Below are 27064 nucleotides of genomic sequence, written 5' to 3' on the forward strand. Positions count from 1 at the left end.
TTCTAAAAAGTTGCAAGACTAAATATTTAAATGGGTTTAATAAAAATAGTTAAATTTAATAACAATAATTTTACCTAAAACCCCTCATGTTAAAGGCTTTTTTGTTTGTTTTTGTTTTTAAGTAAGTATAACATATCAAACAGCTCTTTTTTTAATGTTTGTCCTCCATTCCCCCAGATTTTTTTTTCTTTTTCTTTCTTTAAGATAGAATTTGGGACTAGCGAGACCGTTGCAATAACCCAGGCTCAGAATTTGTTATTATTTATCTAAAATGGCATCTTTCTTTCTTTCTTTCTGTTTCTTCTATACTATATGAAAGAAGAATCATTGCTCAAAGCTGATGTGGCTTGGGCTGTGTTTGAAAAAAGAAAATGAAAGAAAGGGGAAAACACACACGCGCGCACACATACACACACGCCAACAACAACACTGATCCTGCAGTTGTTCACAGTGAGGTTCACCCATCAGAGCTGAAAATAACCTATATTTTATTTCCCTTATTTTTAGAAAACTGCCATGGACACAGGGGTGGCCGAGTGGCCAGCTGTGCCCTGAAATGCCTGAAGCCATTGCAATCAGTGCTCCACTGTCTGAGGCTTCCAAAATGAAACACTTTGAACACTCATTCAAAGGTGTGAAAGCATGAAATTGGCACAATGGCCAGCTACCGCAGCACTTCCTATTTTTTTGCACTGCCTTCTGCTTCCCTTGTCTGCTCTTTCCGCTCTCTGTCCCTTGATTCTGACAGTTCTTCAAATGTCTGCTTAAAGAGCTGTGGCAGCCTGGGAGAGAGAACTGGAACGTGTTCTTAGGGAGTCTCTATCTTGAAGTGAAGAAAGCTGAGGGAAAAAAACAACTGCATTCAAAAATCATGAAAAAGTTGGCCTAGGTAACAGACAAGATGGATATGAGAAAGATGATGCATACACGGAGATGCATTAGTGGACAGATCAGTTACTGGGTGAAATCAAAGCACCTCAGCCTTAAATTCACTTTCTTAGCTGTTTTCTATACCATTTCAATCCTATCACTCATTTCCTATCACTCAACTTGATTCAATTAGGACATTCTGCTTCAACCTTTGCGATGATCTCACTGGATCTTTGTGTGTGTAGAAGAAGCTAGGCCAGTTGCTGCCATATTGATATCCCAATATTTTTACCTGGATATATTGTTGCATAAAATTAAGGCATAGCAAGTTTATATTTCACTAGGCAGATATTTTCAAAAAAGTTGCCTCACATGAGCCTGCACACCAATAATTCTTCCCAAATTGTCATAGGAAATTTACCCTATATCTGTGCCTTTATCCCTCCTTCCAAGAATATATTCTGTCTTCTTTTCTACCAGTCTTCATTCAAGAATTTGCTCAACACGGTTCCTTCAGGACACTTCCCTCTATCACTAGTTCATATTCTCCTATGCCTTTTCTCTGTGTAGAGATATGATATTTTGTATACTCCTATGTGTTTTTTAGTCCATGAAATTATTTTTTTTCCTGATAAGCCTTCCCTATCCTTTTTTAATTTCCTGTAGTATCCAGGATCATGTAGGTTTGCTGCCTCAGGGATGGGAAATCAACAGAACAATGTAGAACAATGGAGAACAAAAAGTCAATTCTCAGCTTTTTCATATAAAACGATTTTTCAAAATTCAAAGTGGAAATAAGAAGTTTTTGAATCTTAAAACTCAGTCTACACCATAAACATTAGATGTAGGAAGAATGTCTGGAGGTAAGAATCGGTGTGTATATTCTGGACTTCATAAATAATAAGTGGGCTGGGGAAACATCAGAAGGCAAATAAGAATTAGATGTTGGTGATTGTCCCCAAGAAGAGGTAACATTTCTATTAGACTATAACTACTAATTATAAGCCAAATACACAGAAGATGAATGCATATATTTGTAATACAAATGGATCCTTCCACTGGCAGACAGCATGACCTATTTCTTGTGCTCTGCCCTTTCTCAACTTTATGCCTCTTCTAAGATAGATACTATAACCATCCTTGGATGATAGCTGTTTATGTACTTTTTCTCTGGTTTGATTATAAGTCATTCAAGGGAAAAGAGTGTTTTATTCATCTTTGTACAACCCATGATCACTTACCTTATCAATTTCTTAGTCAATCACAGCCAGATAAAATAAAATGGAATTTTTATTTAATAGGCTGACCTTCAATAGAATCAGACCTGGACTGGCCTTCCTGTATGTCAGCCTTGTTCTTCCGTGTGTGTATGTGTGTGTGTGATGTGTGTGTGTGTGTGTGTGTGTGTGTGTGCATGTTTATGTATTTGTGTCTGTCCAAGTATGTGTGTTTATATGTGGAAGCAATGGGGTCTGGAGAAAAACATAAATTTATTTCATAATGTATCATTTATGATGCTTGAGGATGCAGGAAGCAAAAAATATGCTTTAAATTATCATTTAAAATAAAATTAAGTTTCTCAACAACAGTAAGTACTCAGATACATTAATAGGTTAATTTACTGTCTCCATGTTGACATATGAATAGCATTGCTTCTGTCTTTTAAATGTTTCTCTTTTTACATGTTTCTTTCTCTGAGTGTTGCTCTTTTCTTTGCCCAGTGTCCTTCGTTGTCACACGGGGTTGTCTCAGTCCTCCCCAACCTTTTATATACAAGAATATAACATGTAAGAGAAGAGGAGCTTTCTTTCATGTTCCTTTGTTGTAGTGAAAGAACTTTTGAAGAAGTTCCCCTGTAGTCTTCCCATTAACTTCTTTATTGGCCAAAGGCAAATGCTAAATTAGTCTCTGGCAAAGTCACTGGGACTACTACAAACTGCTTAAATTCTCAGGATTCTTCATAGTCACACTGAGGAGGATTGGACATAGCGTCCTTCAAAGAAGAAAAGTGTGATGGCAAGTGTCTAATAGAAGTAATAATACTAAGAACAATGATAGTGATAATAGTAACCAGCATTTGTTGAGTGGTTACTCTATTTGAGGCACCCTGCTGAATAGTTCAGTATACTATAGCATTTAATAAACATGGCAACCCTATAACAGATAAGTATATGGAAATCAAGGAATAGAATAGATATGTCCAAGGTTATACAGATAATAAAAGACAAAGAAGAGAATAGACATTTAAAACAACAGCTGTCTGTCTCCAAAGCTATTATTGTTTCCAGGGTTCCACAGTGAAGACTAGGAAGGAACATATGCTTTTGAAGCTGAGACAGAGATGGGTCTCACAAAGCCAGTGAACTATTTGCTACAGCCACCATGGCCACTTTCTAAAACATGTAATAGGCTTATCTAAACATAGTACTTGCTGATTGCAAACTTTCTTGTAATAGGAATATAAACGCTGCTTTCAAGTCTCTATCCCAGACTTCTCTTAATGATCTGTTTTAGGGTCACTCAAAATCTGGATTTCTTTGTCAATTAAACTAACTTAGGGGAGGCTAGAAACTGGATGTAGTGGATGATTCAGTCAATCTAATGCATGAACTTGTGAAATTGGACCATGACTCATTTCTTCTCCTTAAAGACAAACACAATCATTAAGGATAGCAACGCCACATCCTCAGACAGTTCTTTGCAAATTGCCGAAGGCTGCTTGCACTGAATTGCCCATCACTGGAGCTTCAAACTCGAGCTCAGATCTCATTTTAAGAGGAGACAATCATTGTATGTGTATGTTATCTTTTTAATGGCCAAACTCATATGGCTTTATAAAGTGTTTGAGAGAGTTCCAGGCTGATCTCTCCTCCATAGCCCTCCCTCCAAATCCAAATTTCAAAGATTATTGCATGTGCCTGCCTAGCCACGCCTTGGCCTTATCCATGCTTTGTACTTACCAGCAGTTGAAAACAAACTGTCCCTTCCTGACCTTGTCTATCTCTAAGCCCTCTAGCTAGTCCAGAATTTGTGTAAAGACACAGTTAATTCTTGACTCTACACTGCTACACTGTTATATGACTCTAATGTGTGGAAGAGTGTGCTTAGCTAAATCCCAAGGACACTGAGGGGAGGGACAAGTTGACATTTCTCTTCTAGTTATCACCGATAATAGTGTCTGACAAATGACTGGGCCCATAGTAGGTGTTGTTGAGAAATACCTTCTAATTTGTGTTAATTTACCTTTTCTTAACTCAACATTCCCTATCATGATCTTAGAGTACATTCTGAGGTAGCAGTTTGATCAGTGAGGGTATTATGGGTCAGTTGAACATGTTCAATACTGCTAGATAATAGATGGCCCAGAAAATTAAATGATTAAACAATTACCAATCATTTTCTATAGTGCCAAAGTTTGCTTGTTACTTTCACTTGTCTGATGTTTACTTCTTTTACCCCATTTCTTTTCTTATTTATTTTTAGCCCAGTGGCAGACATTGCCCTCTTTTCAGAAAGAAAACTAATAAAGATTCTTAAAATGCAAGCAAACTTGCCAAAATACACACATTATTTTACTGAACTCAAATACTGAAAGATGCAAGTGAAGAATATATCCATCAGCTACTGGATGCATTGATGAGATAAAAAATTGAACATATTCACTTGCCTCCATTTACTCTTTTCAGTGGTTCTGTGGCCTCAAGCTGCTTACTGCAAATTAGATTTTGCCTTAATATGCTAATGTTGAATAAGGGAATTGGACTCTAAATAATTAAGTTGTGAGAAGTACAAAACTAAAGCAATCTATTAATGCAATATGAACATCCCTTGATTATATTTGCAGAATGAATTCACCTGCTTTAAATGGTGAATTAGAATGGAAAGGTAAATTGAAATTTAGAAGAAAATACAATAATAAACCACCACATTCATTTTCCCCTTTTACTGTTGCAGATGTCAGAGGCTTCATTCGGTCATACTATTCACAAAAGGGCACATTATGATCACTGAGCCACAAGAAGTGTCTCTTGAATGATAAACTGGCTTTCGCCACCATTACCCATTTTCACCCCTCTTTCTGCCCCCACCAGAGGCAACAATTCCATTGCAGTTAATGGGTGTTGTTTTGTTTAGAATTGTTCTTGTAAGATTGTGAACTGATTTTACTTCATGAAATTTGAAGTCATGTAAAAGGGATCGTTGGGATATTTACATATTTATTCCTTGCTTTTTTTTTTTTTCCACTTGGTGGTCCTTTTGGTAAAACTAGGAGTTTCAAGGTCAGTGTCCCTTTTCAGCCCTTTGATGGGAATTCACATGGGCATATCTTGTCTAATGTGCCACTGAGAAGTTTTATGAGAAATCTTCCAGTCCCCATAAAAAGGGTTTGGAAAAAATAAAGAGCACAGCTCTTTATCAGAATAAGATCCCTACGCATAAGCTGAAACGGAAGGTCAGTCCAAGCATGAAGACCAGCTAGGATATCAGAGTTGGGCACTTAGGATGAAGAATTCCATTTTCAGATCCAGGAGATTCCAGGGTAAGGCTTCGCTGGACCTGAGGAGTAATATGGGGTTCCGGTTAAGGTTCTGTCTACTGATTTTCAGGTCGATCTTACGGTGATGATGGCTCTATCTTGAAGATCAATAAACAGGGGGCTCTGAGGCACCTGACTCACGCTGGATGGGGCTGAGACTGCAAGTGGGAAGACTTGCAGACTGAGCTATGAGGTGGGCAGTGGAGCTGCAGAAAGCAGAGCCCTGAAAGAAAAGAGAGCCAAAGATAGACAGACACAATGCAGGGGCATCAAAACCTGGCTGTCTTGGGAAAGTAAGTCAGGCCTCCTCTGATGGGCATATGAATATATTTACACTGGAAATCCTATGAGAAGGTTAGGGGAGGGCACAGCAAAGTGAAAAACAACCAAATAAATAAAAGTCAACCAAATAAAGAGTCATAAATATTTTCTGAATTTCTCATAGTCTCCACACTATCTATTCTGTTTCCTTGAAAAATTGAATTATGATTCTTGAAAATCACAGCCTTATTGTATTTTTCCATGGCCTTGCCTTAATAGATGATGAATCGTTAAGTAGCACCTGTCACAGGCAAACACCCTTTGCAGTCGTGGCGCATTTTTACCTTGTGAACTGCAATTAAGCCTAGGTTTTTGCTTCCCAGTCTATCTCATTATCACAGATTTGAAAAATAACTAACAATGAAAAGTTTCATATTTGCATATGGAGAACTAATAAATTTACCTTTCCTGACTTGGAAATTAGAAATTGTGAGTGGGAAAGATAGGATTCATGGAATCAGAAGGCCTGGGCTTGAGTGCCATCCTTGCCTCTTGGTTTGATTTGGTTTCTTTAACTTGAGCAACTGGATCTCCTTTTCCACATCAATAAAAGAGTTAATATTAACCACTTCATAGTGAGAATAAAATAAAATACATAAAAGTTGTCCGGTAACGCATACCCAGGCACACGCAATGTTTTCATACACTATTCATGTATAGTGTCCCCAGGTAAACCACATTTAGTTTAAGGCTTTGAAGAGTTCTTTAATGATAGGCACGCAGACTGCTTCCTGCATCAGCTTGGAGTGTTCATTCTCCATTCTCAATCAATGCTAATTTTTATTATTTCAGACTTAGGTGGTCCCATAATGCAAAGGACACCACAAAGCCCCATCCTACTAAGAAGGCAGCCTTCCACAAGTCTCCATTAATTCTCTTTCTACCCCCTGGTACTCAGACTCTACAACTCCAAGTTAATCTCACTAAATCTCCACTTCTAACATAGTATACTTCTGTGTAAAAACATCTTTGGTTCCTCATTTTCTGCAGAATAAGGTTCAGATAAAAATCTCACTCCTTCCATGAAACCATCTCTGAATATCCCCCCACACATGCTATTTTGTTCCACTCTGTATTCATGTTTGTACAACTCCTATGACCCTGTCACGTTTTCTTCTCTACTCTAGCTTTGTGTTCCTATGTGTTTTCCTTGGGGAGCTAAGTTGGGGGAAGCAGAAATTCTGTCTTTCTCGCATATCTCCCATAGCACTTACTCTTGCCCTGCAAATAAAAGTCCCTCTCCCATTTTTATTGATATTAATATTAATGATAATTCCACGCAAGGCCAAAAGCATACATATTTCTGTGCACCTCTCTCAGGTGCTTAATTAATCCTATGATGTTGCTGGAAGAATTATTCAGATAAATTATCCATAGAGCAGATTGTTTTCTCTTACTTCCAAACATATATACAGACGTTCTTTACATTTATTTCAAAAAGAGACACAGATAGACCATATATGTCTATTTCTAGATATCCCTCTATCCTATGTATGTATGTATGTATGTATGTATGTATGTATGTATGTACCTATCTATCATCTAGAGTGAGAGAGTGAGAGAGAGAGAGAGAAAATGAGAGAGATCATACCTTAACACAGATTCCTGCTGTGCTGGCCCTATCATCTGTAAAATGAAGGGAAGCCGTTTCAGGTAATAAAGGTTTTTCTTTTTTAATTTGATGTCATCATTACCAGTTTATACTCTGTAAGGCTTTCTTACTCCCAGGGAAATGAGGGAAACAGAGATCCAATGATCTCAAATCCACATACACTGATGCCTAAAATTTTCCACCTTGGAATCAGTGAAATGGTCTGAATATGCAACTCGAAAAGGTCAAATTGCCCAAGAATATAATTGGACCCAACATCACATTGTAATTAAAGCCGCAGAAGGTTCGTACATGCCACCTCTCTGTCTCTCAAATGCAGAGGGAAACACAGGCTTCACAGACCACAGGAAAATGCACTGATTAATTACACGGTGATGTGATATTATTCCTGCCAGGATAGTCCCTCTGAAATGTCAGAAGGATTAGAAGTGCCACATCTTCCTCCCAGACTCTAATCTTAAAGGGCCCTAGGATGAAAACACAGCAATTACGTTCATAGACTGTGTCAATTTTACAATAGAAAAAAGAGCGTTCCCAACAGCAAATAATTATAGCACTGCTTAATGATTGATTTAACATAGAAAACCCATCTAATTCCTTTTGTCATTACAATCTACAGTACTAACAATCTAACAATGCTGCCTTCGTGGATAGACATTACATTAGCATTAAGAATAATGCTAATACAACACGCAGTTTAACTTGTTATATTGTGAGTTGGCAATGCTCCCCCATACACAGTTATTAGTGTAGCACACCTTCTGAGTGAGACCGACCAGCTGAGAATTTGCTTTTCAGCATCTGTGCCAATGCAAAAGAGCATTGTAACCCAAAGTAGTCTCCTGCATATTTCATACAGCAAGAGAGAATGTGTTTTCTGTTTTCCTAGGATATAATTCCAAAGTCTGAAAAACGTAAACTCTTAGCAAATCGATTCATGATGATTCTAAATGGATCCCTATGTGGATGCCATGCAAATGCAACTCTTGCAAAAGATTACCTACAGAAATCTAGCTAGTCTACAAGTCAATAAGCATATTGCAGCCTAAAGAGAAACAAAACAAAACAAAACAATCTTGCAAGCTCTGAGGCTTTCTTGTGCTGAGTGATTAGGTGACAATAAGATCATTCCAGAACATTTAGAGTAGAATTAGGAAAAAGAAAAAGAAAAAAAATATGGAAAGTTATCTTTTTTTTATGGTATTCTACAGGAAATTATATGGGTGATTAAGGAGTTTCCAAACCCATTTCCCAACCCCTGAGGCTTCAGGGAATAGCTTCAGATAAACCCCAGTCATTTACTGATCTGATCCAATCAGTGCCATTACTGATTCACAAACTCCATAAATTGCAAACATTTACTGAAGGCCTACCTGTGTTAGGGGATGGACAAACAAATACAAAATGCAGAAACCAGGCTTCCTATACTGGACAGCAGTGGTCGATGGACACCGGTTCAGTGGACATGAATACACACATCATTGTGTTAGCTCTGCAAGAACCACCTGGGGAATATGTTAAGATGTGTGGAGTTTCAGGTTTCATTCCATCAGGTGGAGGCTTATTTATGTGGTTAGTAGAAAGATCCGTGTGCACAGACAATTTTTAGGTAGTCAGACCATCTGCATTAAATACAGGCTCATTCTCTTACTATGTCTCTCATTCTGCAAGTGAGCTAATCTCTCTGTACCTCATTTACTCATGTGTAAAATGAGGGTAACAATGGAATCCCCAAATAGGCTGTTTGTCAAAGATGAAAGAGTTCATAGAAAGACCTTCCACTGGTGCCTAGCACCCACGGGGTTAATTATACTATTCCTATGACCCTTGGTAGGTCTGATCTTGTAGTGCTTCATTGTACATGAATCTCTTCATTCTGACATTATTTAACATGATGAGTCTTCTGGATTTCAGTATATCAGTGATATGCATTTTCATTGAAAAGAGAATGAATAGATGTATAAATTCATTTTTTAATTCCATTAAATACACATCTTGTATTGAAAACATATAATTCAAAATTCTGTTTCTCATTTTGTTCTTCAGTAAAAATAGTTGATGACAGTCTGTTCCTGATAGCTTGATATCTCTGGATGTGTCCGTTTTTTTAGTCTTTTGAGTATAGAACAAGAATACAGACCCACCAAGTTATTCACTGAAGAATGATATCTCAGTTTCCTATCAGTTCTCTCGTCACTGCTTGCAAATTACAATGTCATCATTAATGCTCTTAATAAAAATAGACACAATAACTTATCTTTAGGTATGTGACCTCATTGTGGCAGAGCCCTCTTCTTCTGTCTCAGAGGGAACTCATTGAGCTTGGTAGCTTGGGAAATACTCCTGGTGGAATCTGGAAATCCAACCTTACTAAGGCTGCCTACTAGGAATTATCTGACTGCAGAAATTCAGGTGGATTTATTCTTTTTTGGACTACATCTGTCTCCTTCCTTTACCCTCTTTCAATTTCTCTCTCTCTCTCTCTCTTTTCCTCTTGCACATAGACCTTTCTTTAAATCTACACAATCTTGTCTTAAGAAAATTCTTCACCTTCTCTGGGGCACCTGGGTGGCTCAGTCGGTTAAGCATCCTACTCCTGATTTCTGCTCAGGTCATGATCGCACAGTTCATGGGATGGAGCCCCACATGAGGCTCTGCACTATCAGTTCAGAGCCTGCTTGGGATTCTCTCCCCAGCCCCTCTGCCCCTCACTGTCTCTCTCAAAATAAATAAACTTAAAAAAAAAGAAAATTCTACATCTTCTCACAGAAGAGGAGGAATCTGGTCCCTAGGTAGCTCCTTGATTCTTATACATTTGGTCTCAAATTTTTGCCAAATGCTAATGAAGAGATTTGGAAGATTAAGCTCTACATCCTTGTGAAATGAGGCTCCTTATGTTTGAGATTCTTACATATAAACATGGGATAGGTGTTATAATTTCAGTTCAGTCTCTACATCAGAAACAACAATGGCTGATTTTAATTCTCCAGAGATGCAAGTATTGTTTTTTTCCTCAGAATATGTCATATTTGATTAAAATATAGTCACCTGTTAGTATGATTTTTATGTTGCCCCTGTCAATAAAATAGTAAAAATAAGAAAGCTCTATTTTATGAAGAATTTGACTCTTTGATTCTTTAAAACTCGTTTTATTTTCCCTCTAGGAGTGGTGATATCACTTTTGGGTATATTATTTAAAAATCAACATCCTCTCATTTCCTTGGAGATAACTCAGAGCATGTGTTCCCAGTTTGTACTATTATTCTTTGTATATTGAAATTTCTAATGTGATTTCACACATATGTCTCAATAAATCCCTGACTCAACCATGTTGCAGAGTTTGGACAGGATTAGTTATGTCATTACATGAACACTCTCTCCCATCTCCACCTCTCACTATCTTAGTGGGATTGTTTTGGGGAGTATTGTCTTAGACTGTAGGCCAGGTAGAACTAGGATAGGAATCGAGGGGTTTTTCTGGTTGGTAAAACTGCTTCTCTCCCCCATACACATAACCCAAGGAGACATAATAACCAATTGATGATATGTAATGGTGGGATTGGGATGGAGGTTTCCAGAATGGACAATGCACTTGTGCCCGCTGCTAGACTGCTGCTAGGATGAAAGTAATACTCGGACTCTTCAAGGTATAGCAATTACATATGAAGTAGAGAGAATGAAAAATACTCAAAATGAAGGATTTTGGTTTGAACTCTGAAATATATATTTTTTAATTAACGATGGTAATAAAAGCATATGCTTCTTTTGACAAACTTTCTTACTATGTAGTTTTTGTTTTCCTTTCCAAGTAGAGTATTAGACTTAGAGTTTGCCCGTCTGTTCTTGGTCCCAAATCTGCTTATTTATTTATCTATCTATCTATCGATCTATCAATTAATTTATTTAATGTTTATTTATTTTAATTAGTTTTTTAATATTTATTATTTGTGTATTTAAGGTTTATTTGCTTATTTTAAGAGAGAGGGAGAGATAGCATGGGGAGGGGGAAAGGCAATGAGAGAGGAAGAGAGAGAGAGAATCTCTAGCAGGCTCTGCATTTTCAGTGTAGAGCCCAGCATGGGGTTTGATCCCATGAACCATGAGATCATGACCTGAGCCAAAGTCAAGAGTCAGACACTTAACCGATTAAGCCTACCCAGGTGCCCTTGAAAGATGTTTTTTTTTTTTCCCTCATTTCTCTTTATTTTCTCTTGAACCCAAACAGGTTATCCTCCTTCTCAAGGTTTATTTATATGTTTATTTTTTAAATGTTTATTTATTTTTGAAAGAGAGAGAGGAAGGGGCAGAGAGAGGGGGATGGAGGACCTGAAGTGGGCTCTGTGCTGACAACGGAGAACCTGATGTGGGCTCGAACTCATGAGCTGTGAAATCATGACCTGAGCAGAACTCGGATGCTCAACCAACTAAGCCACCCAGGTCCCCCTCAAGGTTTATTTAGATGATACCCTGAAAACCCTTTGAGAAGATATAGGTGCTTATATATGTCATTATCAATAATTATTGTTAATAATATCATTATTTCAGTTTAGATCACTGAGGTAAAGGTAAAGTCAATGATTATTAATTATTTTTAAAACTTGAATTCATTCATAACAGACTTTAGCTGTTTTTCCCAATCATAGTACTCTAGTGTAGACAGGTTAAGTACAGAGGTGTGAAATCATTAGGATTTATATCTCAGCATGTCTATAAGGTTTGGCTTGGTTTCTTTCCTGGAGTTGCTACTACTCCTTTCTGTTTAACACGTCAACGTGCGTATTTGGCACTTGACCGCACTATTGGATTTTTGCTGAATTTTATGCTCCAGGAAGGAGCACGTTTTCCCCTGGGCTCCACCCTTCTATATATTCAAATTTGTTGTAAACTTCAAGAACACTGGAACCCCATGTAAATACTGATAATCAATTCTTCTTTTTTCTTTCTGTCAGTATGTGGGCACACATTTTGAAAATGAATTATGCTTAAAAGTTACTACCATCAACAAAGAATTTCAGTAGAGAGAAACATTTAAATAAATGAGAGAAAGAATAGAAGAAGACAGGGAGGAAAAAGACAAAGTTTTCACTTAGAATCATGCACAATTGTAGGGAAAAAGAACTATTTCCTGCATTCTGAGGTATACAAATTAGCAGACCTCAGACTGAATCCAGCCCACAGACATGCTTTGACCAACAAAGTGGGTTTTTATTGTTTTCATATTTGTAATTGAATGTCCATATTAAACGTTTGTCACAGGCCCCACCATTCCTATCGTTTATCTTTTGAGAGACACATCTATAGCACCTGGCTGGCCCCTTGGGCAAATGCCAGTGTTCCACAAATCCATTCAGGAATGGAAGTCATTTGTGAAATCTGAAGTGGTTCAGTGCAATAATAAGAATGTGAGTCTAAGGGGCACCTGGGTGGCTGAGTCGGTTAAGCATCCGACTCTTGATCTTGGCCCAAGTCATGATCTCACATTTCCTGAGACCGAGCCCTGCGTCAGGCTCTGCACTGACAGCACGGGACCCACTTGATTCTCTCTTTCTTCCTTTCTCTCTGGCTCTCCCTGGCTCATGCTTTCTCTTTCTCTCTCTCTCCAAATAAATAAATAAACATAAAAAAATAAAAGAGTGTGAGTCCAAGACATAAAGCCTCCAAGTTCTTGTCCCTGGTTGCTATCACTTGAGTCACTTAGCGTTAAACTCCTCGAGTTTTACTTTCTTCTCCTGATGCACAGTAAGTATTTGATAAATGTCTAGGATTGAGTTAATATCCCATCTGGCAAAGTGAGAGTCTGAGGCCTGCCTGGGTTATATGAGTCACTCTTCATTCACTAAAACACATGTGCTTCCTAGGTAAGTCCATTTATGTTACTACTTAGATGACAACATTTTTATGTGAGGCAATAGGAGAAAGGATTAAGAGTTCTATTTGAGGTCATTGCTATGGGGCTAACTTGAACTGTGCCCATATGCTTCAATTAGAGAGAGTCATTTAATTTGGGGTAACTAAGTTTCTTTTTAAAATGTAATTGTTTTAACCAGCAGAAATAGATTAAAACATACTCATTACTTTAATCAAAGTCCAAGTAAGAACGATTTTTTTCTTATTTTTGGTATCTCAATGCTTTAAATAAAGGGGATTTTGCATTAGGAAAGGCAGTTAACATGAAAGGCATAACTGGGAAAGATGCTATGAAACCAGCTGATCTATTCATCTCCACAGCGATCTCTTTCAAAAGTGCTTATCTCTGCCGCTATTATTACAATCGCAGAACATGACAGCACGCTGCCGATCAGAGATAAAACCCAAAGCTTCAGAGGCAGCTGGAAATAACACAGCTTATAGTGTCATGGTCTCTATCCACTTTCCCCTCACCTCAGCCAGCCAGCTCTAGAAAACATTGTGAGCAAGAGAAAATGACGTTTGCTTTTGGTTTCTGTTTCTATTCTTTCTGTACTCGGCCTCGTTGCTCCCTTTGAGCACTAGCTCCCTTCTTCCCGTGATGCTAGATTCTCTTTGCTCTTCTCCATCAAAATCCACATCCCTCCCGTTACACATTCTTTAATGCCAGCGTTATAAGTATCAGAGGTGGTATTTTGCATGCTACATGCTTTGTTCCATGTTTGTACTTGGATATCTTCCGTTTGCCCTTCTTGCCTTCTCCCTAACTTTCATCTTTGCTCTCTGTCTAGGTCTCCCTTGCCTATTGGTTTCCAGTTGGACTAGACCAGGGGGGTTGGGGGGCATCAGCATAAGATTAGAGAGTAGGAGAAAGGAGAGGATGGGTATTTGATCCCTTGCTGCCTGCTGGACTACCAGTCAGCAATAGTAAAATCACTGTACTGAAGGCCACAGCTCCTATCCAGCAGTCCTCTCTTGCCCACTTCTAATAACTGCTTCCCTGTCCCAGACAGAGCCTACAGACTCAAGAGTGGTGTGGTTTCACACTGTTGCTGGTTCTGTGGTGGTCAACACTTGGATTATCTTTAATCCATTCTGCACCTTTGTTAATAACTTCTTCATTAAGCTAGCTTTGAGTACCCCTTGAAGAATGCCGCAGCCTTCCTGCCACATTGCTGACTCATACACTGTACCCCTTTTAATCTGCTCCAAACTTGGATGGGGAGAAAAGTCCTGTTTGTAGGGCTCTTTTGGATACCAGATGTTCGTGTCCTCCTTTTTACAGCTCCCTGCTCAAATATCACCTCTTCTGAAGGGACTTTCCTGACCACCCTCAGCAGCCCTTATCGGATCACCTTGCAGTGATTTCTTTATAGTGTTTATTATCAGCTTTCATCTGTTGTCTTCCCCATCAAAGTATAGACCACGTGAGGGCAGGTGTTGCGTCTGCTTGATGTTCGCAGCAGTTCATCTTCGGTGTTCAGGACAGCACCCAGAATATAGTGAGCACGTAATTAAGAACTTCTGTTGCTTCCTCTTTCCCCAAATAGTGTGTGCTCCTTTGTAAATTGCTCTTTTTAAGAGGAAGTCCACTTAGGCAATGGTTGCTGAAATTCATAACCCGGACTGGGGCTGCACCATGCTCAGTGGCTCCTGGCTGTTCTGGATAAAGGCAGTGTTCTAGAACCCCATCTCCGTATACATGACTCCTACATGCACAAATAAGGCCAGACCTTGGTGTTGCCACTTCCTATAAGTGCTAAAACCTTAGTGTCCACAGTCCTAATGAAAATCGGTTTTCCATTAATTCACCTTAAGATGGACTCTTCAAAATGACTGTGAGTATAAAATGAGGGGAAATTCAAATGCATTTCAGAGAGAGGATGGGAAATGGCAGTGTGTCACACATAGTCACATTTGCTGTGATTGGCTCACTCTCCCCCCTCCAGATGTGCTTCTATTTTCAGCCATTATGTCACCAGAGCTGCCCATTCTGCTTCATTCTCTCCATCTCTGTCCTGACTCCTCCCTCAACCTTGGTCTTCCTGGCCCCACCTTTTACTCCTTCTGAACACTGTTTTGTCTTTGCCTGTCATGAACCGTGTGAGGCTAATGCTTGGTATCCTACTTTTTATTTCTTTGTGCCTTTTTCTTGCTTTTCCTACGCGGTCAGAGAAAGGACAGTCGAGTCTGTAATCTGAGAACAACATCCTCAAGGTAAGGCAGGGACACGTCTGGATAATAGCCCTGTGAGTGACCAGAGGCAGTGTCTGTGTATTTATAAGAGTCCCGTGTACTTTTAACCAGCAGGCATCAAGGTCTATAACCACATTTTTCTAGGGGCTGTATTCAGCCCCGTGCCGGCCACACTAAAAAGCTCATAAATAACTTGGATCAGAGGAAATTGGAAAATGATGACTACACAAATACAAGGAGAATTTTTATGTTTTCCAAAACCCAGAACGGCATTGACACTTACTTTCTCCTTGGCCATAAGTCACCATTCCTCAGAGAGCTGTTAGAACTTTGTGATAGGGGTAACAGAAGTCAGATTTGGGTAAGGGCAAGTCTTACAGCATAGAACAAAGTTGTGCAATTTGCTTTTGCCTCTCCTATATCTCATTTTTAGCACTCCTCTTATATTGCCAACATGTCTCCCCCGCCCCTTCAGTTCTCTGATGTTAAATTCTGTTGATCTGCAGGAAGATTCCCTCCATGACACTTCACCCTGGCCTATTTGAGTAGCATCCGAAAGTGTCACAGGCTTCAGAGTGAAGTCTCTTTCCCAATTCACCAGAAATGGATCCCTGGTATGTTTAGAGTGACTAATAGAAGCCCTGCATCAGCATATAGGGCTAATAACTTAAAAGTGAGCCTAGTAAAACAAGCACATTTCTAATTCATACTTTAGGCTGGCAGAAGGGGTAAAATGTATACTTTTAGGAAGAGGAGCATTTTCTCATGAGGGAGTTTATTTGACATCTCCACGTCTTTCCCTCCATGTGAAGCCTGACTTGGTGCTGGCTTGGGCAATGTTACAATATTTATGTAAAAAATCATGAAAGGATGAACTTTCTGATTTGGTGGAGGTTAAAGAAATAAATATTTTCCCCAAACTGCATAAATCAGTAATTTTGAAGACAAATCAACAGACGCAGCTCTTGAGCACTTAGCCTGATCATATTTTCTTCCTCCACCATATCCCCATGGTATCTTTATCATCTCAAACACTCTGGCTGGGCCAATGGCTGGAAATAACAGAGTCATCTTATCACATGGATGCAAATATTTTGAAAACAACATTGGAGTAGTCCTTTGAATAGATATTTTCTCTCTCTCATAGGTTTATGGGAACTTCATGAACACTTAAAATATTAATCTGTTTGTCATCTGCATTTTTTCTTATCTGTTATTTGTGTTTTGCTATCATTTAAAGTATCTTTGGGGACACCTGAGTGGCTCAGTTGGTTAAACATCTGACTTCAGCTCAGGTCATAATCTCACAGTTCGTGCCTTCAAGCCCTGCATTGGGCTCTGTGCTCACAGCTCAGAGCCTGCAGCCTGCCTGCTTTGAATTCTGTGTCTCCCACTCTCTCTCTTCCCTTCCCCTGCTGGCGCTCTCTGCACCTCCCCTGCTGGCGCTCTCTCTCTCTCTCTCTCTCTCTCTCTCTCTCTCTCTCAAAAATAAATAAAAACATTTAAAAAATTTAAAAAAACACAAAGTATCTTTGAACACAAAAGAGTTTTAATTGTCATATAGCCCAATATCTTTTTCTTTTTCCTTATAGTTTCTTGACTTACTTTTTTTAAATTTTTTTAATGTTTATTTATTTTTCTGTTTATTTATTTATTTTTTAGAGAGAGATAAACACTAAAACATTAAAAAAGATATTTGCTGCAAAGTTTTACAGCAGTCTCTGTGAAGAATACTATACTTTCCTTGTTTCAGACAAAAAAAAAAATCCAAAAGCAAAGATTAACCTCAGTCAAAATGATTTCTTTAAATTTTGAAACAAAATGGGTGCAATCATGTGTGACTAAGTCTGAGCGATATTTTCAGGATTAAAAATATTCATTAATAATGGTAAAAGAACTTCCTTGCATAAGAATGAATTAGTGCCCCTTTCTGCAATGTGGAGCCTGCCTTCCATAACATGCCTCAGTGCATTTGTTTATAGTCTGAGGCTGCTCCAAGCTGGGATGAGGCTATGCTTTCCAAGCCCCCACTTTCTCAAGTCACATTCAAAACTAGGAGCTGTCTTTAAAGATGGATGAAAAAATAAATCGATCTGAGACACCAGATCCATTAATAAAATTAAACATCGACAGAATAGTTATAATTGGGTGGCCACAAAAAAGCCTTTGCTCTCCCAACTCCATAGGCCTCTTAAGATGTTTGGAATTCGACCATTAAAATCCAGTACTTTTAGGTTCAAGAACTGAAATCCTTTTAAATTCTCTTGGGAGGTGTCACATTTTATACCATAGCATTTAATAAAAATAATGATGCTGGTAACATTTATTATTGGGTTTAAAATGTGCAAGAAATGCTTATAAGCATTAGTAATATCTCTTTTAATCCTTACAGTAGTCTCATTATGAGTTAGGTATAACTATCACCCTACTTTATAGACAAGGAAAAGGGAATCCCCTCCCTGTGGTTAAAGAACAGCGCGACATCACATCTGGTATGTGACAAAGCAAGGACTCTATCCTGACATATTGCATATCCAGTAAGTCACGTAGTGGGCACGGTGTAGTAGGCAATGAACATGAGCCAACTGTGTAAGCTGGGATTGAAGAGAGGGCACAACCAGGAAATGGAGCCTGGATAGAAGACACTGGGGAGTTCTACGTCCAGAAAGGGAAGAGAAGGGAGTACCAAACATGGGTTTTAGTGTGCACAAGTTTTCTCCAGCACTGCCTTATTGGATCCATCAGAATTTCCAGAAGGTGAAGTTCCATCTGCATCAGTCTCCTGCACATATTATCCTCCATCTCCTTAAATACTCAAGGTGCCTCTGGATCTTTTCACTCTTCTCCAGGGAAACACAGGTACTCTTCAGGTGGATGTGCTGTATTTTTCCTTCTCTGTTTTCCTCCTGTGATTTGGATCACGATGACCATCTCAGAGCCTTTCTTGCCTGGAAAGTGTTTTAGGGTACACAAGCAACTCCTCTCAGGCAAAAATGTGGCATTTATTATTTATCAAAATATAACTGACTTCAGACCTCAAGAACCACGAGGAGACTAGAATGCAGCCACATAAGCATAGTTGTTTGGTCCTGAGAAATTTTAGAAAAATATCTAAAAGATCAGCCAAACAAATGATCAAAACAACCTTGGGGAAAAGGTTCTTAAGGTCATTTTCATAGCATATTCCCCCTTGTCTTTATCTTCTTTGTCCCCTCGATGAAGAAAGAGATGCCCAAAGCTGATCCTTTTCTCTGCAGACTGTGGTGGGGGTAGGTGGGCTACAGGGATAAGGCCAGTGTCTTTTCTCTAGGCTATGTCTGCACAAGACCCACACACTTGTCCTTGGTCTGGTGCGGCTCTGCAACTGGTCTTTCCTGGTTGTGCAACTCATGATCACACAAGACAGGACCCATCCTCAAGATTCACACATAAATGCCACTTATTTTGGTTGGGGCTGGAGGAGCAGGCACTCTTAGGTTTTCTATGGGCTTGACTTGTTTACAGCAAGAAATATTGGTAGGACTAAGAGGTCATCCTAAGAAATTTCTTGATGGAACAAAAGGGATCCTTTGTAACTGATTCTTGGTTGGGGGTGGGGGCAGGCATTATATCAAAGGAAGCCTCTGACCTGGCAGGAGTGGCATGGGGTGTAGAAGCTGAGCATCAGAGAGTCCTGGGTACTCAAACTCCCTCATCAAGGGGCCAATCCAAATATGCATCTATTCAGGGCCTGGTCCTGAAAAGCAAAGTTCATGTCACTTGCTACTACTTAGTATGCTATGTAGAAGTGGTGTCTCATTGCTTCTTTTCAGGTATGGAGTGATGCAGAAAAATAAGGAAAGAGTTAGCCTATGACTTGGCCTGTGCAGTCTTTGCATCTATAACAAGACCCAGATTAGCTGGCATGTAAGAAAATATCCTGTAGTCAAATTCATTCTTCTGTTTGCACAGAGAAACAGAAGCTTTAAAGGGCTCGTTAAAATAACACAAAGCTTCAGGGGCCCTGAACGGCTTTCACTAAACAACAATTTGATGGGTAAAGGGTAAATGAATCTGCAATGTATAGATTATATTGCCCCTAACAAAGATGCAAGTTTATAGAAGTTCACTGGGCAGTGATGTTTGGGGGCATCCCCAAGCTCTGGGCATTTGAAAGATTAATCAGGATATTTTGAAATAAAAAGCCTATCTGAGTATCTGCAGCAGCTATGGAAAGCATTTGTTTTGTTTTGGAAAGTCTTGGATGGGAAGACTGGAGTCTGTTTATTATATTTTGCTATTTGTCATATCTATCCAATGACCCAAATGTTCCATTTCATGCAGTTTAATCTCAGACCAAATGCCGTTAACTATCTGAGAATGACTTCTTCTGATTTTTCCACAGTTTCCAATTGAAGCTATAATAGCTCCTTATTCCAAGTCTCTGACCAGGTACTGTGAGAAATCACCACGTTTCACTGTGGGAGAGAGAATTGAGGTAAGGGCCAAAACAGTGACATTGGAAGCTTCTATCAATGAAAAGGGATGATAAAAATAAGCTGTAATGGGAAGCAGCATAAAGTGCATTAAAACAAAGCAAAGCAAAAGAAACAAACAAAAAAATGCAGTGGTCATTGCAATTCAATAGCCAAACCCGCAGAAAAAAAGAATAACAAAAGCTTATCCTCTGTGTTCAGTGAGTTTGTTTATGGCTTTGAAGATGACTGCTCCCTTAGAGTATTCCAACATATAACAAAGCCTGAATTCAAGAAAACGTGTGGTGTGCTGGGCTTTACAGTAAAGGAACTGACTTTTATTTTAGGGAAATGAAATTACCTCTCCTAAGGTGAAGGAAGGTTTTTATGATTCCTATTTGCTTCGAGTGACTTTACTGCCACATCAGGAAATATATAAAACATAAAACAAACAAACAAACAAACAAACAAAAAATAACAGAGGGTTGGCAGGGTTGTTGTTGGGTTTTTTGTTTGTTTGTTTGTTTGTTTGTTTGTTTCTTTAGAAAAGGACTTTTGGTTTTACGAGCAATTATAAGGTCACAGTTCCCAAGAAAGGAAAACCAGGAACTAGTTTCAGTATGAGCAAAGTATTAGATAATACCAACAATGTGGTACAGTCCTATCTACAAAACTAAAGATGGGTGGTGCTATTGGTTACTGACTCCTACATGGGGGTCCATCCATCATCAGCATCCATCCACACAAGGATAAACAGGGTTGGGTAAAATTGATAAAACTAACATGTAAAAATACTAGATTTTCTTGCCAATTCCAAGAACTTTTTTCAGATATTTTGAAGTATTATTTTGAAAAGAGGTCAAAAGACTGCCAGGGAGGTGAATGTTGAAACTCCAGCTGGGCCTTCCTACTTTGGGGCCTGCTCTATTAGCTCTTTCATTGAAACTGCTGCATGAAATGGAGTACAGGCAGTAGGGGGCCTTGGTTTCTGATCCCAGTGGAGCTGGTGAATCCCAGTATTGGAAATTTCCTGGTGGATAGGACTGTGAGCTGTGTTCCACAAGGCATACAGGAATCAGCTATAATTCTAATTCTTTAGGGGCACTTCCCAAAAGTAAAATGAAGTCTTATCATTGCTTGATTCTCTGACCTTAAGAGACTAGGATCTCTACTGCTTTGTGGAAGTAGATTGTCCAGTGGACTATGGGCTCTGGTCTCATCGTGTAACTAACTCCCTATGTGGAGGGAAACTGGATGTGTGTCAAGTTCATTTGTCTTTCAGGAGTCAGAACAACAGATTTAAGATCTGACCTAAGCCTTCAGTGACAATTTGTAAAGACAGCATCAAAGCCTCTGCCAAGGTTCTGCTAGTTGTCCCTCAGCCTACACTGCCCACTGTGTGGCATAAAGAATGGCTGTGCCTATCCAAAGCCCATGGTGTGGGTGACATAAGTGAGCACCTTAGAAAGCTTGGCTTGGTGGCAGGAGGTGGGGGCGCCGCCCAAATCCCTTCCTACTGTCTGTGGGCTCCAGAGTTCATCTAATGTCATTTCTTTGGGCCATCCTTTTTTTTCCCCCTGTTCTTTAGATATCTGAGTTGTTGTAAAGTCTATGCAGTTCAACTGTTGTTGGCCTCGAGGGCTATCTGCATTGTTGTGCATTCTCCTCAGCCCCAAGTGTTACATTAGAACTCAACAAGTGAATAACAACCAGAAAGCAAAAGCTCCATTTGGTGTTTCTTACTGTGATAGGAACTCCCAAACTCCATCACCTCTGAGATGCAGGGAACTCACACTAACCTTTAATTGGGTTGAGGGTTCAAAATCCCTTATATAATTTCCTGTTTACAAACATTTTTACAAATCTCAGAGGCGATAGAAATACGTGTTAGATTTTAAGTTGATCCTCAAGTCTCTGTTTTTACTTGTACTATTACAGAACCCTAATGTGTTTGTAAAGGCCAACTGTCTCCACGGTCCCCGTAGAGATAACATTCTATAATGCAGCATTTCTGAACCTATTTAAGGGGGTTGGGTGAGTTATCATAATCATATGTGGAGCCTTTTCCAACTTCACTTTTGCCCCAATTGTTGTTTCCCCTTGTTTGTTGTAGAAAATAGGTTAGTAAGATACTGGAAGGTTCACATCACCAGGACAGGTGGTCAGTTGAGTGTGGGGGAAAAGGGAGAGAGAAAGAAATGAAGGCAGCACTCAGGTGTCTGATTCAGGTGCACTATAAAAGATAGTACTATCGACTGAAACGTGGAAAGCAGAAGAAGAAGTCAGTTCCAGGGCATGCACATGAAAGGGATTGGTATTGTCCATCTGAAGAATATCCAGGCACATCTGCCTGCTGGGCAGTCTGTTTACTTTCTCATGTCTGAGCTGATATACTCAGCAGGGACAAGTCTCATTCAGTTAGTAATCACTGAAATTTCCATTTCCTGATTCAGAAAATGTGCTTCTGGTGCCATTTCTGCTCCTGACTGCTACTATACAACTCCAAGCAATGCTGGCACTCCGGGGCTATGACCTTTTGAAACACACTTCAAAGGACAATTCAATCTGCAAATGATCAAGTGATAAGGATGCTGAACAGGTCAAGGCCAAGGGCAGAACTCATTGTCAGGCCACTAGAGATCTATCTTCAGGTTAATGCCGATCTGTTGATTAGCTGCCCTTATGTGTGGTCATCTAGCTAGCTACAAGCCAGTTCATATTTATACAAAATAATGTACGAAGTGAAGTCAAATAAGTTGTTGAAATCCAGCTACTGTGTTTTTTAGGGCAGCCCACTTTTGATATACCTGTCTAATATCTATGTCAAAAACCCTATCATAGGATAGTATTTGGGGCTGAAATAGGATTCTCATGGCAAAGACAAAATGACAGGAAAGTTGGAGAGGTGTGGGTGGGTCTGAAACTGAATCAAGCGTGATAATACATGTTCCTGCTGCTCTGAGAACAGGAGAAGCAGCAAGTTCCATGAGACACCCTTCTAGGAACTGAATACAAGTATATTGGGGCTGTAAATCGACTGGCAGTGAACAGGGGAGTTCATGCTGAGTCCACTGGAAGGTCACTGGAGAGTGGAAGTCTCATTTCCCCAGACTCCTAATCAGTGTCAGTCAAACCACACCGGGACTGAACTTTGCTGTGCATGAGCACTGTGAGTATGGCGCTGGAGGAAAAAAAAGGCTCGTTCTCAGCACCTACCCTCAAACCAATGGATGAGAGAAGGCCACGGTTACCTGACATGTAGGGACTACGCATGCATGAATTCCTGGATCAAATGTTACTAGAGCCTCTCTACCGGGGAAGTGGTTAATGGAAAGCCTGCCAAAGGAGAGCACACTTTCAATGGGAGATGGATGCTCAGAGAAGATTCACTTAACAGTGGATATTGGAGAAATGGAGGATGAAACAAATTGTGTTTTCTTATATGTATTGACTCATTAAATTTCATTAAAATTTTAAGTCCTTCTCCACTCACAATTATTTCAACTATGGTTCACAAAAATGCAACATTAAAAAAGAGAAATCAATGGGGAGCCTGGGTGGCTCAGTCAGTTAAGTGTCCGGCTTCAGCTCAGGTCATGATCTCATGGTTCATGAGTTCAAGCCCCAGATCAGGCTCTGTGCTTACAGCTGAAGCCTACTTCCAATTCTGTGTCTCCCTCTCTCTCTGCTCCTTCCCTGCTCGCTCTCTCTCTCTCTCTCTCTCTCTCAAAAAAATAAATGAACATTAAAAAAAAATTTTTTTAAAAATCAAGAGGCAGAAACAAAGTCCGCAGGATTCTAGTCCCACATACTCCCTCCCTTGAGTAAATCACTAAAGTTCTTTGAACTCTAGTCCCCACATTTGTCACTAGGCATAATAGGTCCCACCATGCTTTACATAAAAATGAATGTTATCAGGATCCCGCAGCTCATTTGATTGGTAGTGTCACACAAAGCTGAAAGGACATATGGTTACAAAATATTAGGTCAGCCTTCTTAGCGGCCTGGAATTCCCCAATTCCCAATGAATATACAGCTCCTGTTTTTGTACTTATAAGCACTGAATGTTACTATCTCTTTTCTCACCAAGGATCTAGCAAATATTCTGTCTCCAATTGACCAACTAAAAGTATCTTACTAACTCCTCTTCTTGCTTCTTAGTAACTTCTCTTGCGCTTGCCATCTGCACAAGGCCATGCATGTAGTAGACATTCCAAAAACATTTGTTGATGCCTCATGGTATCTTGAACTGAGAGAAGTCCATGGATTTATAATACTTTTAAACCTCTCCACCGTTCATGGGAGAATTGGTGAGGAAGGAGGAGGAGGAAGAGGAGGAAGAGAAGTGTGTGTGTGAGGGAGGTGGGTGAGACAGAGACAGAGAGATAGAGGGAGAAAGACAGAGAGGTTTATTGTTCAATATGGTGGAAGCCCCTTTGTCCTTTGCTTTTCTTCCAATTTGGGAACCTTTAATATTTGCTATTGTTGAGAACCCTTGGTTAAAGTGGGAATGGGAAGGAATGTAAAAGAGACAATTACAGGGATATTCATACGAAAGGAAAAATAACTGAAACCTGTGAGTACTGATGAAACTCAGAATTGGTCCAATATGTAAAACAAGTAAGTTAAAGAAAACACATTAAAAAAAAGAAAGCTTAACAAATAAGCAAACAAATTAGACTTCCAGTAGAAGCTGTCATCTGAAGCTGTGCTGTCCAGTACAGCAGCAACAAGCCCCAAGAGGCCATGGACCACACAGAATGAGGCAGGTACACAAGATTGCTGTTAAGTGTAAGTATAAAAGGACACTGGAGTTTGAAGACTTTGCATGAAAAAAAGAATGCAACGTATTTCACTGATATTTTATATATTAATTACTTGTTGAAATTCAAATAGTTTAGATATATTGGGCTAAAAATATGTTCAAATTCATTTACTAGGGTTTTTTTTGCTTTGTTTTTCGATTTCTAAATGTGACTATGGGAAAAATTTTGGCTGACATTATATTTCTATTGAGCAGAACTGATATAAAACATCCCAAATATGACAAAGCTTTGATAGTACAAATGTTCTTAATAAGGAAGTCTTCTTACAAGTGAGATGCAAAGGTCAGAGATGCAGCCCCAAATCACCAGCTGCTTTAAGAACATTGCAGATAGATCTGGGGGATTAGAGAATAAAGATACTTTAGTAGTAAAAAGAAACTATGTAAAATTACCAAAAGAGCCATTTCAAAAAGCCATTTTGTCATGAGATATGGCATGATGTGGGACATTTTTACATATTGGGTGAAATTTTAAATTTTATAAAAAGAGTAAGTGTGCTGCCTTGGAGAATTGAACTACTCTTTTTTTTAATAATAGAACTTAAAATTATATTTTAAATTGCATCATTATTTTTACTTTATAAAATAGAACTGGTAAGATGAACAGCTATTTTAATTGCATTCTGCTCCAGTGAAATCCAGGACTTAAAAATATATATTTTTTAAAAGCTATTGCTCTAGCATTTTTATTGGTCTGACTAGTGAAAAATGATGTTTTTGCTTTTTGCAGGAATATCTTGGGCAGAGCAATAATGATCAATCCCTGATGAATATAACAATGGCTCCAGGCCATCACTGGGGAATGGCAAGAACCTCATTTTTATAACTATGTTTAAACACAATACAGGGGATTTTGTTTGTTTGTCGGCTTTTTATAGAAATTACTCCTGTAAGCCTAATGAAAAATTGAGGCAGATTCATCAAATGTATATTTCAGACTGAAGGTCAGGATTCTATGTCTCTTGTTTTCTGTGCAACTCTATAAGCAAACTTCCCTGTCTCCTAATTCAACACATATTTCCTGAGCACCTCTCTGCCTGTCTTGTACTAGATAGGAAAGGCACGGAGACCAGTCAAATATGGACTCTCAATTTTAGAAACAGTGAATTTCTATTTTTAAACAACTTTAAAAGACCTTAAGGAACATGTCTAATTTTACCACCCTACTTTATACAGAGATCCAGAAAGAAAGAACAGAGATCCAGAGTGTCAAATGACTTGCTCAGGGTCACAGAGGCTGTTCTGGGAGAAGCCAGTGCTAGAAGCCATGTATTTTGTTTCCCAATTTAACGCTTTTGTATAACAATATGTTGCTTTAGTCTAGACAACTTCTGCTACCAAAACCAGATTATTTTTGTTTTTCCTATCCCAATTCTTCTGATGCAGATCACTTACTTTTTTCCAAGAAATGCCTCTTTGCAGTGAAGGCAATAATTGTATTTGGAGGATTACTCTAAACAGAACAAACCCAAGCAGAGAGCAGCCCTGGGCCCTCTCCATAGATCACAGCTTATGGCAGCTCCCCTGGGGAACAGAGAAGCGCTTGGACCAGCTTTAAGTTTAAGTGCATGTCACCATGATGTACGGTGTCTTTGGTGTCCGTATATCATAGAGTGGAAGGGGTGTCGCCCATGGACGGAGAGCATCCATTCTCCTCTCCTGACACTGTGCCTTTTCCCCAAACAAGACATATCTGTGCGATTATCATCTTATCCAGGCTGGCTTGCTTCCTCCAGAGCTCATCTGCAGTGAGGGGGGAGAGTCAGTCAGCATTTTGTAGAGAGAAGTTTTGGGGAGCATTCTTTGAGAAACAATGAAAGAGATATAGAATTGAGACTATATAAGGTTCTTCTAACTGCTTTGTTTTTAGCGTCTTGTTAACATTTCAAAGGGTCTAATTCCTGAGTGCAGAGAAATGTGTAAGAGCATGTTCTCAACTCATACTTTTCTTGATTAACCCTTGATTAACTCTTGATAACCACTTCCTGGCTGTGTGACTCAGGCAAGTTACCAACATATCTTTGCTTTAATAGGGATTATATGAAGATAGTGCTTACTTCATGGAATTATTATGAAGAATAAATGGATAAATACAAATGAAACCCTTAGTCTAGAGCCTGGAGATTGCATTGTCTTCAATACAAGTAATTGTTGTCATTATCATCTTTTCTTTCCTAAGACTTGGTCTAAGATACTCTTGGTAAAGTTTTTAAGTTAAGCAATTATTCTTTTAATAGTTAAGGAGCTTCTTAAGCAAAAGCTACTTCAGGACTCACCTTTACATATTACCTGGAGGACAGAAAGTGAAGCTCAGAAAGAGACAACCCAAGAATAAGTTGATC

The sequence above is a fragment of the Prionailurus bengalensis genome, chromosome D3 (assembly GCF_016509475.1).
Source record: "Prionailurus bengalensis isolate Pbe53 chromosome D3, Fcat_Pben_1.1_paternal_pri, whole genome shotgun sequence".
Classification (NCBI taxonomy): domain Eukaryota; kingdom Metazoa; phylum Chordata; class Mammalia; order Carnivora; family Felidae; genus Prionailurus; species Prionailurus bengalensis.